Source organism: Oryzias melastigma, linkage group LG6 (genome assembly GCF_002922805.2).
Source record: "Oryzias melastigma strain HK-1 linkage group LG6, ASM292280v2, whole genome shotgun sequence".
Taxonomy (NCBI): Eukaryota; Metazoa; Chordata; class Actinopteri; order Beloniformes; family Adrianichthyidae; genus Oryzias; species Oryzias melastigma.
The window spans coordinates 2,806,372-2,818,287 of NC_050517.1; the positions used below are offsets into that span (position 1 = coordinate 2,806,372).

The 11,916-nt window shown below is 39.4% G+C and overlaps 1 protein-coding gene across 1 annotated transcript in view; it reads left to right on the forward strand.

The window, feature by feature from the left end:
- Positions 1-3,311: 3,311 nt before the first annotated feature.
- The window catches only part of LOC112152403 (copine-8), a 66,314-nt gene continuing 57,709 nt past the window's right edge, over positions 3,312-11,916 (forward strand). Inside the window, exons 1-2 of the mRNA XM_024281963.1 lie at positions 3,312-3,401; positions 7,762-7,825. The gene's annotated coding sequence lies outside the window, so the exon portion shown is untranslated. The remainder of the gene's footprint in view (positions 3,402-7,761; positions 7,826-11,916) is intronic.

The following is an 11,916-nucleotide window of genomic DNA, read 5'->3' on the forward strand; positions in this document are numbered from 1 at the left end:
TGGTGATGAGGTGAGTGGACGCAGCTGTGGAGGATCCGCAGCCAAACGGAGAGGGGAGGGGGAGGAGACTGACAGAGGCACCATGACAATTTGGTTCCAAAGAGTTAAAAATAAATTAACGTTCTAAATGTACATTTCGTGTGTGATTTCATATTATGATTATTTGAAGATAAGTGGCTGACATATACTGTAACAAAAAAACAAAAAAATTAAAAATCAATGGCGATCAATCGCCATTAATTTTTTCCAGATTTGCGAATATTTAACTTATTATTTTTCATCGGTTCCCTGGCCTAATATATATTTATATATATATATATATAAAAACAAAAGTTCAATTAGTTTTTTTCTTGATAGTATTCTAGAATATTGAAATGGTTTAGTGATACACATCCACACATTCAGCTAACATTTTGGAGCCATCCTTTACACTGTCTGGTAGCAGAAGGCTCAGTAGCCCTCTGCTCCAGTTCTGTCTCCTCCCGGTTCCACCTCAACACCCATGCTCATTCTCCCTGCCAACTGCTGGCGGATTTCTTTTTCTCAGCCTCAATTCCCAGCCCGCCTGCAGGCTTCCAGTGTGAGTGCTGGGCAGTGTGAGCGCAGGAACCCACTGTAAGCACCAGGGCTGACGGCGCTTGGATGCACGCTGTCATCACTAGATGTGTTGTGCTGAAGATGAGGCATGCGCTGACAGATCCATTGTCCAGGCAGCGTCTACCTCAGCTGTGTGATTATAAATAACAGGGAAAGAGCAAAGGGTTGGGGAAGCATGCCAGAACTGCGTTATTGTTTGCAGCCTGAAAGGCAACCTTTGAGGATCCCTGCCTCTCTCCATCACAGCAGATGTTTCCCTGCAGCAGATGGTTCACATACCTTTGTTCTGCTGTATAGCTGGAAGTTAACAAGTACAGAGATGAGACATATGGCAGAGAAAATATCAAAGATTCACCTAATGTTGATTTAACAGACAGTCAACTACATATTTCAGAAAAAATAGTCTTAATTTGATCTTATCTTCAAAAAATCAAATGTACAAATTGTATTCTTAAATTGACATTTAGATGTCAAACTAATTGATGACTTAAACAATATTGGCTTATAGCAATTAGATGCACTGTACTATTGACAGTTACTTGCGATATATTTGATATAAATCTTGGAACCTAATGACCATGAAAACTGCAACAGTCTCAGAAATGTGGACTAGAGGTTTATAGATCCTGTGTTTTCTATTTTGTTTCTACTCAAAGTCTAAGTGCTTCAGATTGAATTATTGTTGTGCAGTTGGGCCATAGTTTACTGCTGAGAATCGTTCAACTCAGCTTGACCAAAATGTTTAGCTGAATGTAAGAAACAAAGGTTTAGCACAACACCTGACGCAGGAGAGAATGAGTGAAGGCTAAACCGCTTAGACGTCACTGACATCACTGGCTATAATTCTAGAAGGACCGAAAGGATGGAAAAAAAACAAAAAATGTGAAAATACTTTTTAAGGACTTGTGTTGATTTCTGTGTCATTTTATAGTGTTGACTATCTGCCCACTGTGTTAATATATATACAGTATTTTTGCAACATTTCAAGTGTGATATTTGTGTAAATCAAGCTCCCATTCTCCATTTCTGTGCTTGATGTAATCCAGGAGGTAATAAATGTTGCAGTTCCACCACAAACCACTAGAGGCAGGCTTCTAAAAGCAGGAATATCTCAGTAGCTGCATTTATCTGTGCAAAATGCCCATGATCGGATCAAAGATCAGAGTAGAATAGAACTGTGTACATGTCCCTGACAAACGTTATCTGGTTATGACAAACGTTTACATATGTTTCAATGGAATAAATCATTTGGACATGCGCAAAAAGTTCCTGTGTAGACTGAGCGAGATGATCTTCTAAGTGTGCTTTTATCATTATTATGAAGTGACTGTTCACACATTTTTTTATACAGTCCTTTATTCTTGGCCACACAGACCCAGAGGAAGGGTTAGGATTAGGTTAATATGTACCAACAAAAACTTTTAGCTTTGTTGGACGTGCTTAAAATCTGTGCAGGCGATGCAGCAACGTGACTCTCGGTGTGACATAATAACGTGTGAATACCATCAGCCTTTATTTATCTGGACACGATAGGAAACAAGAATTCACCTGTTGATTGCTCGGTTTCTCATGTGAGCAGCCTGTTGAGCTGTGACGCTGTTGAACCTCTCGTGGCGCCCGCTGAGCTCAGGACAGGAACTTCCTACCAAGAAGCACATTTAATCTGAAAAAAGTGTTTCCACTGCAGTTTTGCCAAAAATTTCGGTTTCGATACTCCACTTCCTCCAATTGCAAATATGTTTTTTGTGAAAAATGTGAGTTTTTTTTTTTTCGAAATTGTGGTGTTTCCATGAAGAGAATTTATTATCCAAAATTTCAGAGGTAATGGAAAACACAGCTTATGAGACATACAGTTAATGCTCCCACGTAGTGATAAAGCTGAAAAAGTTGGACAGTAGCTCCTCCCACAGTATAAGTTTATGAACTTACCTTTGGAATAGCGTCCAGCACCACCTAATTACATGTAGTGTGAACGCAGCATTAGACCTCTTCTTGTGAAATTGAGACTCTTGTGGTCCACCTGCAGTGAACAAAACCACCTGAAGTCCTTTCCACTTCTGACCTCAAGCTGCCATTACAGGAGTTACTAGAAGTCACACGTAGGATTTTACTGTTTGCCTGTTTTTCAATTTAGCTAAAAGCCAACTCCAAACAGATCTCCATGTTTGTGTTCCCCTGTGGTGTGCACACTTTCTGCCCCTGCTTAGTTAATCTGTATGCGGGCTGAGCTCACACTCAACCAACCGCCACCTTGTTTGGCCTGAGTGACAGCAAAATAGTGGAGAAAAGAAGCAAGAGGGGATAAGACATCTTAGAAAGACGGACATGAAAAAAGACCCCTCCGCAATTTCCTTCAGCCCACGGTGACTGCTCAGGTTATCATTATGTGACAGACAGTATCAAATCACCCAAACTGACAGTTTGAATGAAGAGAAAATGTTCCTTTTATTATTGCCTGAACAATAAGTGAAGCCTCAAGTCAAATGCCAGCTTTCAGCTGCTTGTTTCTGTCCTGGCAGCTTTATAAATGGCTCTGAGTAACATTTGGCAGCAGGACAGAAAGAAAGGAGGACATCTCTGGGAATGTTGCTGTAGGCTGTTTCTGCTTCACATTGGTGGAGATGGAACGGTTAACCTCATGTGACAAGTGAATAAATATGTAGAGCATCATAATTAATGTTTTTCTCTGTAACTCATGGCCCTGCTTTCCATGTTCTCCCCATGTAGGATTTCCTGGGTCAGGCTTTCTGTACTTTGGGTGAAATAGTTGGGTCCCTGGGAAGTCGCTTGGAAAAGCCTTTGATGTAAGTAGCACAACACAGCATGTACCAACAAACAAGCAAATACACTCTCAAAAATGTCCTGGGCCATTTTAAACAAGATGTCATAATTGAAAAGGCTTGTATTGCAATAGCCCTTTTCATTAGGGGCTGGAAAAGCTCTCTGGGCTCATCCCGAGCGCTTACATCCAATTTTTACGACATTGTGAAATGGAAATCAACATGTGAAATATTTTTTACATCACTTGCAACTGTTTGTCTTTGATGTGAAGCAAAACAGGGGCGTAGAAATGGGCCAAGTTCCTGATGAAAGCGCTCCGTCTCCATCAGCCAAATGAGATGAATAGATAAACAGCAGCGGGCCTAATGACACGCTGTAAACATCTTGTGATGATAAACAGCGTGCAGTCACGAGGGACACTTCCCGGGGCGAGGTCGCTGGTGAGCTCCCAGCGTGTTTCCTGGAGAAGCGTAAACTGAGCCCAAAGAAATCATCAGATACATTTTGAAATAATTAAATGTCTGATTTTGGTCTCAGTTGCTGATTAGTGTTACAAAATCGTGATTAAATCTGTGGATGGTTCATGACAAATTTCACACTGGCGGCTCAGCGAGAGCTTTGATTTAGCTTTGGAAGATCCTGCGGTGCGGCGTCGCTCTCGTCACAGACTTACAGTCCATCTAGAAAAACATCCAGCTCCATCTTTTAGACTGACACGGACTAAAAGATGCTACAAACCACATCCAACTGGTTTGCAGTTTTACATTTCCTGTAAGTGAAGATTTTTGCTGGTGGAGGGAAACTGACTTCAGTTTACCTTTGATCATCATTAACCCTTTAACACCTGAGGCGTCATCGGTGACGCTTTAACATGCTGTAACTTTTCAACCGCTAACACGATCATTCCAGTAGATTGTAAAGGAGAAAAGCGGCGCATGCGTGCATGTAGATACACTGTGTGTGGATGAGAGTCAACATCAATGAGTTGGTGCTCCTTTTTGGCTCTGCTGAGGAACGGTACACAAGAAATCTGATGTAAGAATGTGTCTCCGTCTCACAGTTATGTAATCACCTGTGCCTGCAGCCATTCACTATTATTACAGATCTCTGTCTATTTCAGTAACCCTGTGCTTGAGATTGTGCACGATTGAATTATTTATTTATTCACTTTGCGTGTCTATGTTTTTTTGTGCGTTCTCATGCATAGGAAAACCCATCCAGTTAAACATCCCGTCTAATTTTGTGCAACATAAATTATTTCAAAGAACCAAAAAGACAGTTCAACAACGCAGGAAGAACACAGGCCAGGCAGAACCGTAAAATCAATTCCTTCATAAAAATAAAAGTCCTGTATGCAACTCACATCATTTTACAGCAGAAATGCATGCACAGCTTCAAATGAAGCAGTGATTCTCCAGTTTGTCTCCACGTTTCACACTTTCAATGTTGCACGGTCCATTTATGTTCATCAGACTTCACATGTAATCAAGAGGAATCTCCACTGATAACATTACATTTGCCCCAAGTAATCAAGATAAAATGAGTATTGAAAGACTTTATGATCTCATGGAACAAACTAGAGATATATTTTCTTATTGAGGAAATAAAAACATGATAAAAAATGTCTAAAATTGATGTAATAAAGATTTTATGAGAGCTTCTCTGATGAGAGTGAACAGAAAAAACAGCGATTCCTTCAAACAAGGAAACATCTGAGAGAAGAGGTTTCTTCTTAAGCTGGAAACATCCTTCTGTCATCAATATGAGACAGTTCATCAGATCAAACCTTTTGTCCTGTTTTATCCTAATACACTCTTTTATTTTTTACTTTTCCTGCCCCACAAATGAACACACACACACTGAGCGCTTCTTCTGATGGACATGATGGAAATGTCCTGATTGTTTTTACTCCAGGCAAACTTCTGAGCAATACTCTTTACCATAGCCAGTAGTTATTACCAATTTATTTAAAGTCCTCTAGCAGCAGTCTGACTGTTTCGGGACGTGGACAGATGTATTTTATACAGATATCCGGGTGAGAATAAGAGAGGAAAGAAGAGCGTCTAGAAGAAGAAACTGGTCTGTGAGGAACAGAATTTCTACTTGTTAGTAGAGGATAAATACTTATTTTCTGATACATTTTACAAGTAAATAATCAAAAAAATATACAAAGTGATTTTTAAAAATGATTTTTTCCATTCTGTCTCTTTTGAGTTTGAGTGAAAAACACTACATACCTCTAACTTGATGTTAAAGGGCCTGTGTCATGCTAGTCTTAAGCCTTAAGAGTAAACTACATCCATACATGTGATCCTATGCTACATTTGGCATACTTAAGAAGAAATGATTTATGGAATATGAAATGTGAAGTGTCCCTTCCTCCCCAATGATTGTGGACACCAATGAAGTTCTGAAGAAAAAGGCACATTTAGACTCGTCCCTTTTTTGTCTCCACTGTCTTTTTTCAGTGCTTCTATCCATCTGCCTCTTTTCAAAGCTTTGTTTTTGTTTCAAACAAATGATTTTCAGTGGCTGCACTTCCTTCCTTCAAAGGAAGACATCTTTGAGGATCAGGTGGGCTGGGCTCGCAGCATTTACATGTGTCTGCTTTTGTGTTAGAGAAGAGTGTTTAGCCAAATGTAATCAGCTCTCTGTCACTGCTCTGAGTCCTGTACACAGTCTGCGGCTTCCTTTGCTCTATTTTTAGCAGCCAGCCTCCTTTCTTTGGTTTTGTTGGATTACTATAACGCAGCACAGGCTCAGATACAAACAGCATTAAATGTAACTGGATGTTGTTACACTCTCCTGATCTTGTTTGCTGAAAATTGTAATGTTTTACTCACAAATTCTTAAAGTGACACAATACAAATCGTAATAGATAACATCATCAAATGCTAAACTGAATTGTCAACTGAAAATGTAATATTACTCTGAATTATGGGTAAAACAATTGTAACTTCCAGATGTGAGTGGAACAGAAGAGAATAAAATGAAAATGAAACAAATGTGTTTGTCTATCAAATAAATAATTTTTTTTTTAATAAATCATAAATTATTTTCATTTTCTGACAGTTGCTTAAATAATTTAACTTCACAGACACAAAGCATGAAGTCTTACTCATCTTTTGCGCTGTGTTCAAAACATTCCTAGTGGTCTTTTTTTATTTTTATGTTTTTTTTTGTTTTTTGTTTTTTTTTGCCAAAATCTAAAAACTTGACATAGTTTCTGCAGAGCGGCAGGAGTTGAGTAAATATTCACCTCTGAATTGGTGCTGAGCAACCCCACCCCAGCTCCCACATCCATCTGTTTACACACTCTCCCACTAGCTTACAGCCCTCACACCCTAACATAACCTTAGCGGTTCTTAACGGTATCCAGCCGTACAGCTCTGGTCCAGATTCCAGCTCAGACCAGGAAAACAAAGACGTTCATGGATCTATCTGTCTGCTGGATGCATCAGAATGGAGCCTGAGGTCCACGCAGCTTTTGACATCACAAATACGGTCTTACTTTTTATTTTCTGCTCCCGATTCACGACAATTTGAACAAAGATATACTGAGAAATGTCAATTTTAATTAAATTTTCTTTATGTAAGTCTGCCATCATCAGAATAACATAAAATACACAGTTTTCCTCAGAGCGGGTCTTTAAGTGTGAATATACTTTTTACAAAACAAATCAAGTTGTTAACATCTAGAAGTTTAGACAGGTAGAAAACATCAGTGAAGTGTCAAGAATCCCCAGTGGGAATCCCTGCCAGCACTGCAAGAACATGAAATGGACAGAATGAAAAAAATACACTAATGGTTTATAATATAATGCAACACATAATTCCCAGGGTCTTTGTGTAGAAGACAGATGGTAACAAGTTGTTCACTAATGAGCTTTAGACAGCTGTAAAAGCTCAAACAATGAACACTCTCACGCTGGCTGTTTTCATTTCAGCTCTTCTTCTTTCCCAAATAAATCCTCCAGGGACTTTTTGTGTGAGACTATCATTTTTACAATTATCCGCTGAAAGTTGCCGTTTCTACTTTTTCTGTGCTGAAGAGCAAACAGAGCATGTAGATGCTGGTTTATCACTTTAGAATTTTGAGACCATTTTAATTTGCTTGATGTGAAAACTCAGGAGGATCAATGTGTCAAAGTTAAATCGTGTTCTTGGCTTTGTTTGGATTGAAATTCAGGTGGAAGGAAAAATGAAAAAAACGGATCATTGCTGCTTTGGCCCTTCAGCTGTCATCTTTAATCTAAAGTAGATTATTTAAAACTAGCAAAGCATGCAGAAACAAAGAGTATTTTCCATTGTTGTTTTCCCAGACTGAAATGTGGGTCAGGCTGCTCATTGTTGTTGTCTTTCTTCTCATTGTGGCCTTTGCAGTGGAATCCCAGGAAAGAAATGCGGCACCATCATAGTGAGAGCGGAGGAGCTCAGCAACTGTAGGGTAAGAGTCGCGTCGCTTCCTGACTAGAGGAGGCTCTCACCCCGGACTTTTCTCTTCACTAAATCCTCCTTTCTGTTAAATATTCACCATTCATTTTATCTACAACAAGACATCCAACACAGTTACAGTCCAGCTCTCCCAGAATAACCAGCAGTCTCCTGAAATCTCCTCCATGTTCTGGAGATTGTGCTGGGAGACACATTAAACCTTCTTGCTGCAGCACGTGTGGATGTGCCATCCTGGAGAAGTTGGACAACCTGTGCAACTTCTGTAGGGTTAAGGAATCTCCTCATACTGCCAGTAGAGATAATTATCAAGCCAAAATCAGCACGAGTGGAAAACCAGCCAAAAAAGATCAAGAGGGAGAAACTTGAAATGACCTCCACATGTAACACCAGTCCTGTTTGGAGGGTTTTCTAATTGTTGCCACTGAAGTGCACCTGTTGTTAATTCCATGAACACCAATACAGCTGAAATTGATTAACGAGGCCCTCAGCTGCTTAACCAACCAGAAAATTATCAGACAGGTTTAATTCAAATCATGCCAGGCCCAATAAAAAAAGTGTTCCTTTGATTTTTGTGAGCAGTGTATCATGGTACTCACTATATGTAAGAGGATAGTAACTTTCATAGTACTTATGAGGCATAGTATGAAACTTTACATGTTAGATTATAGTGTATTTCATGGTACTTACCATTTGGGAGGAAAACGTATTTTCATAGAAACTACCTTTTAAGTCCACTCAGTTACTCACAGTAATAAATGGCAGGTTTGTTCACTTCGTAGTAATACCGAAGTAAATAAGGTGGAACTGGACTGTTAAAGAAAGTCAGTGTGTCTGTAATTACTTTTTACGTACAATAGACGCTTTTCTCGGGACATCACTCAAAATGGCGAGTGTGCAGAGTGACCTCTGGTTATATATTATGTATTTGGTTTAGAACAGCAAAGCTGACAGCTGAACGCTGTTTAAAGCTATTTTACCTAAATAATGAAAGGTAACCTAACCAATAGTAACAGAAATATGTCTTCTTAATAAAAAAGTATCCTCCCTGGTTCTATTGTTTCCCTCTCAGATCAAATGTCAGTATTCCTCCTGCAGAATGCTCCACAGCTGCTTCTCCAAAATCCTCTGGATGATATTAAACCAGTCGTGGATTATTTCTCTCTTTACAATTATCCCTTAAAATGCCCTGAAAAACAACAAATACTTCTTATCACAACAACTAAAACAGGCGCGGCCAACACACAGGAATGTGCATCTAGCTGCTCATATTATGTTCGGCCAACCTGAATTTCCATCAGTTTTTGTAATCAATCACACTTAAAACACGTGTGAACAACATCAGCCAAAACAGAACCGATTAGAATAATATATCTGTCATTCTAATTTCTGCTCAAATGAAAGGTCCATATTTTCAATAGAACCTCAAATATTAAAGGATTATTCAAATTTGTGTTTAGATTTGTGAACGATCTAAGACAGGAAATGAAAATACAGTTTAACAGGACATTCATAAAATAAATATTGAACATTTTTCTGATTAAATTGGTAAGATTACCTGTTATTGCTTACATAAAATTGCTTCAAACAGCGTTCAGCTGTCAGCTTTGCCGTTCTAAATCGGAACATCGGAAGTAACTATTCCCATTTTCAGCCATTTTGTCTGACGTCACCGTGAAAAGGGTCTGTTACCATGAAACCCGCTAAAACATGTTCACTCTACATTAAATGGTACTTTCTGTGTACTGACTTCCTTCTCATTTATAGTAAATACTGTGAGTATTATAAGTAAAAATGACATTCTAGGAACTTCTTCATGGTATTTCAAAAGTTATTTATGGTTACTTACTATCTTGTTACACATGTTAAATACCATGAAACACACGTTAAGTTAACAAGTAAATTCAAGGCACTTCATTTGTATTTACCATGTTCTTACCTGCACTGTGTGCCACCAGAGACACATGAACTCAACACCAAAATGCCCTTAGGTACTATGGAGAAACCAAGTGGATACAGCATCACTTCCCAGGTGCTACCACTGGGACCAGCTCAGTGGGCTTGTGGTAGAGTGTCCGCCTTAGACTGGAAGGTCATGAGTTCAAACCCAGGCTGAGTCAGACCAAAGACTGTAAAAATGGGACCCAGTGCTTCTGTGTTTGACACTCAGCATTAAAGGGTTGGACTGGGGATTTAAACCACCAAACAGTTCCCGAGCGCGGCTGTGTCAGCAGCTCACCACTCCCCCAGGGGAGGGGTCAAATGCAGAGAACACATGTCACATACCTAGGTGTGTGACAACTAATGGGGCTTTAACTTAAATACCACATGTATTATTTACTTTGTAAGTACCCAGTAAGTACAAAACAAATGCTCTGTAATTACATCTTAAATACACTATTGCAATACTTAGTACCACGGTGTAAATGAAAGTGTTACCAGCACACACAGGGAGGAGCTTCTCTTTGTAAAAGAGGGACAAACCAGCATTTACAAATCACCTTTCAAAAGGAAATATCCAGCTGTAATGTCTCATCTTTCTGGGCTTTAGGGTTGTTTTTAAAGATGTTTTCTGGACCTTTTGGTCATGTGAGGTTTGAGGATTTTTCCTGTGTATCAACCCTCCAGGCAAAGATCTTTTATTCAATTCAATTTTATTTATATAGCCCAAAATCACAAAAGAATTTGCCTCATTGGGCTTCAAAATATGAACAATAGTTAAAAACTAAGACTAAATAAAACTGGTTATCCCTGCCCTTAGACCCTCCCTCCCCTTAGGGATTCCCACATGAAGGAGAGATCCTATCCCAGGACGGACAGGCGATACCAGAACTGTTAAAGAAAGATTAGCTTCTACAACTACGTATCTAAAAGAGTTCATTCATGCTTTCTAACAGTCAGTGAGTTCAGGAGGACTGACTCTGTTCAGGAAAGGACTCTGTTTGAAACTGTTTAAATGTTTGTTTAAAGCCGTGCTGCCGTTAGGTTTACTCGATACCAGTGTGTTTCATTTTTTTCTATTATTGCTATTGCATTATTAATTCCTAGCTTTTAAAAAGTGTCTGTAAATGCTGTTATTTTAGGTTTCCTTTAACAGACATGTTCTGTCAGGGGAAAGGTCTTTTTTTGTTCTTGATTGACACATTTTACCTGTCATTCCTCACAGAGGTCATGTGATTACCGTCTATATCAGCTGTTTCTCCTTGGCTCTGCCCTCCAACATCATCACAGATGAGGAGGACAGACACGATGAAGGAAATCTCAATATGTACGCAGGCACTGCTAATACCCAAGATGAGCCAGTTCAGAAGAAAAATGACATAAGGCCAAATGAAACATAGAAAATGCTGGAAACACTTGCTGGGACATAAAATTCATACCATCCAACGAGGAGACTTAAACCACACAGCTAATAATAACGACCACAAAACGAAAAATAAAACAAGACAAGGAAAGGATAATGCCATTAATGCACGACGTGGAAGCCTGAACTGTCCAACGCGAAGCAGAGGACGGTTCCGGCTTCCACCATGATCACTTACAAAAGAAATAAATATTCAATCGATTTTTAACACTTTATTTTTTGGTGTAGATCACTTCATCACAAAAAGTGGACTATTTGATACGTGGTGCTGCGCGTTGTCACAATAACATGACAGCGCGTTGCTGAGCTGACACGGACTTCGACTGCAGCAGCAAAGGAAACTAAGACATAAGCTGAACATCACACTCGGTTTAACAAAGCATCAGTTCAGAGAGAAACTTCATCTCTTACTGCTTGTTTTTGTACTGAAGATGAAGGAAACTTTGGTTTGAAGCAGCCTTCTATCTTAGGAGTGTATCCACACCCAGCAGCCAATCAGAATCGGGTCTTCACCTGGACCATGCTATAACAAAAGCTAATGAATAAAAAACTGTAAAAGTCACAGATCAAACTTCAGAGATCAGAGCAAAACAGCTATGCTCAAATGTATTGGACTACGACCAAATACAGAACTGTGTTTTGACATCAAATTCATCTAAAACAGGGGTCTCAAACTCGCGGCCCGCGGGCCATTTGCGGCCCGCAGGATGATGATTTGCGGC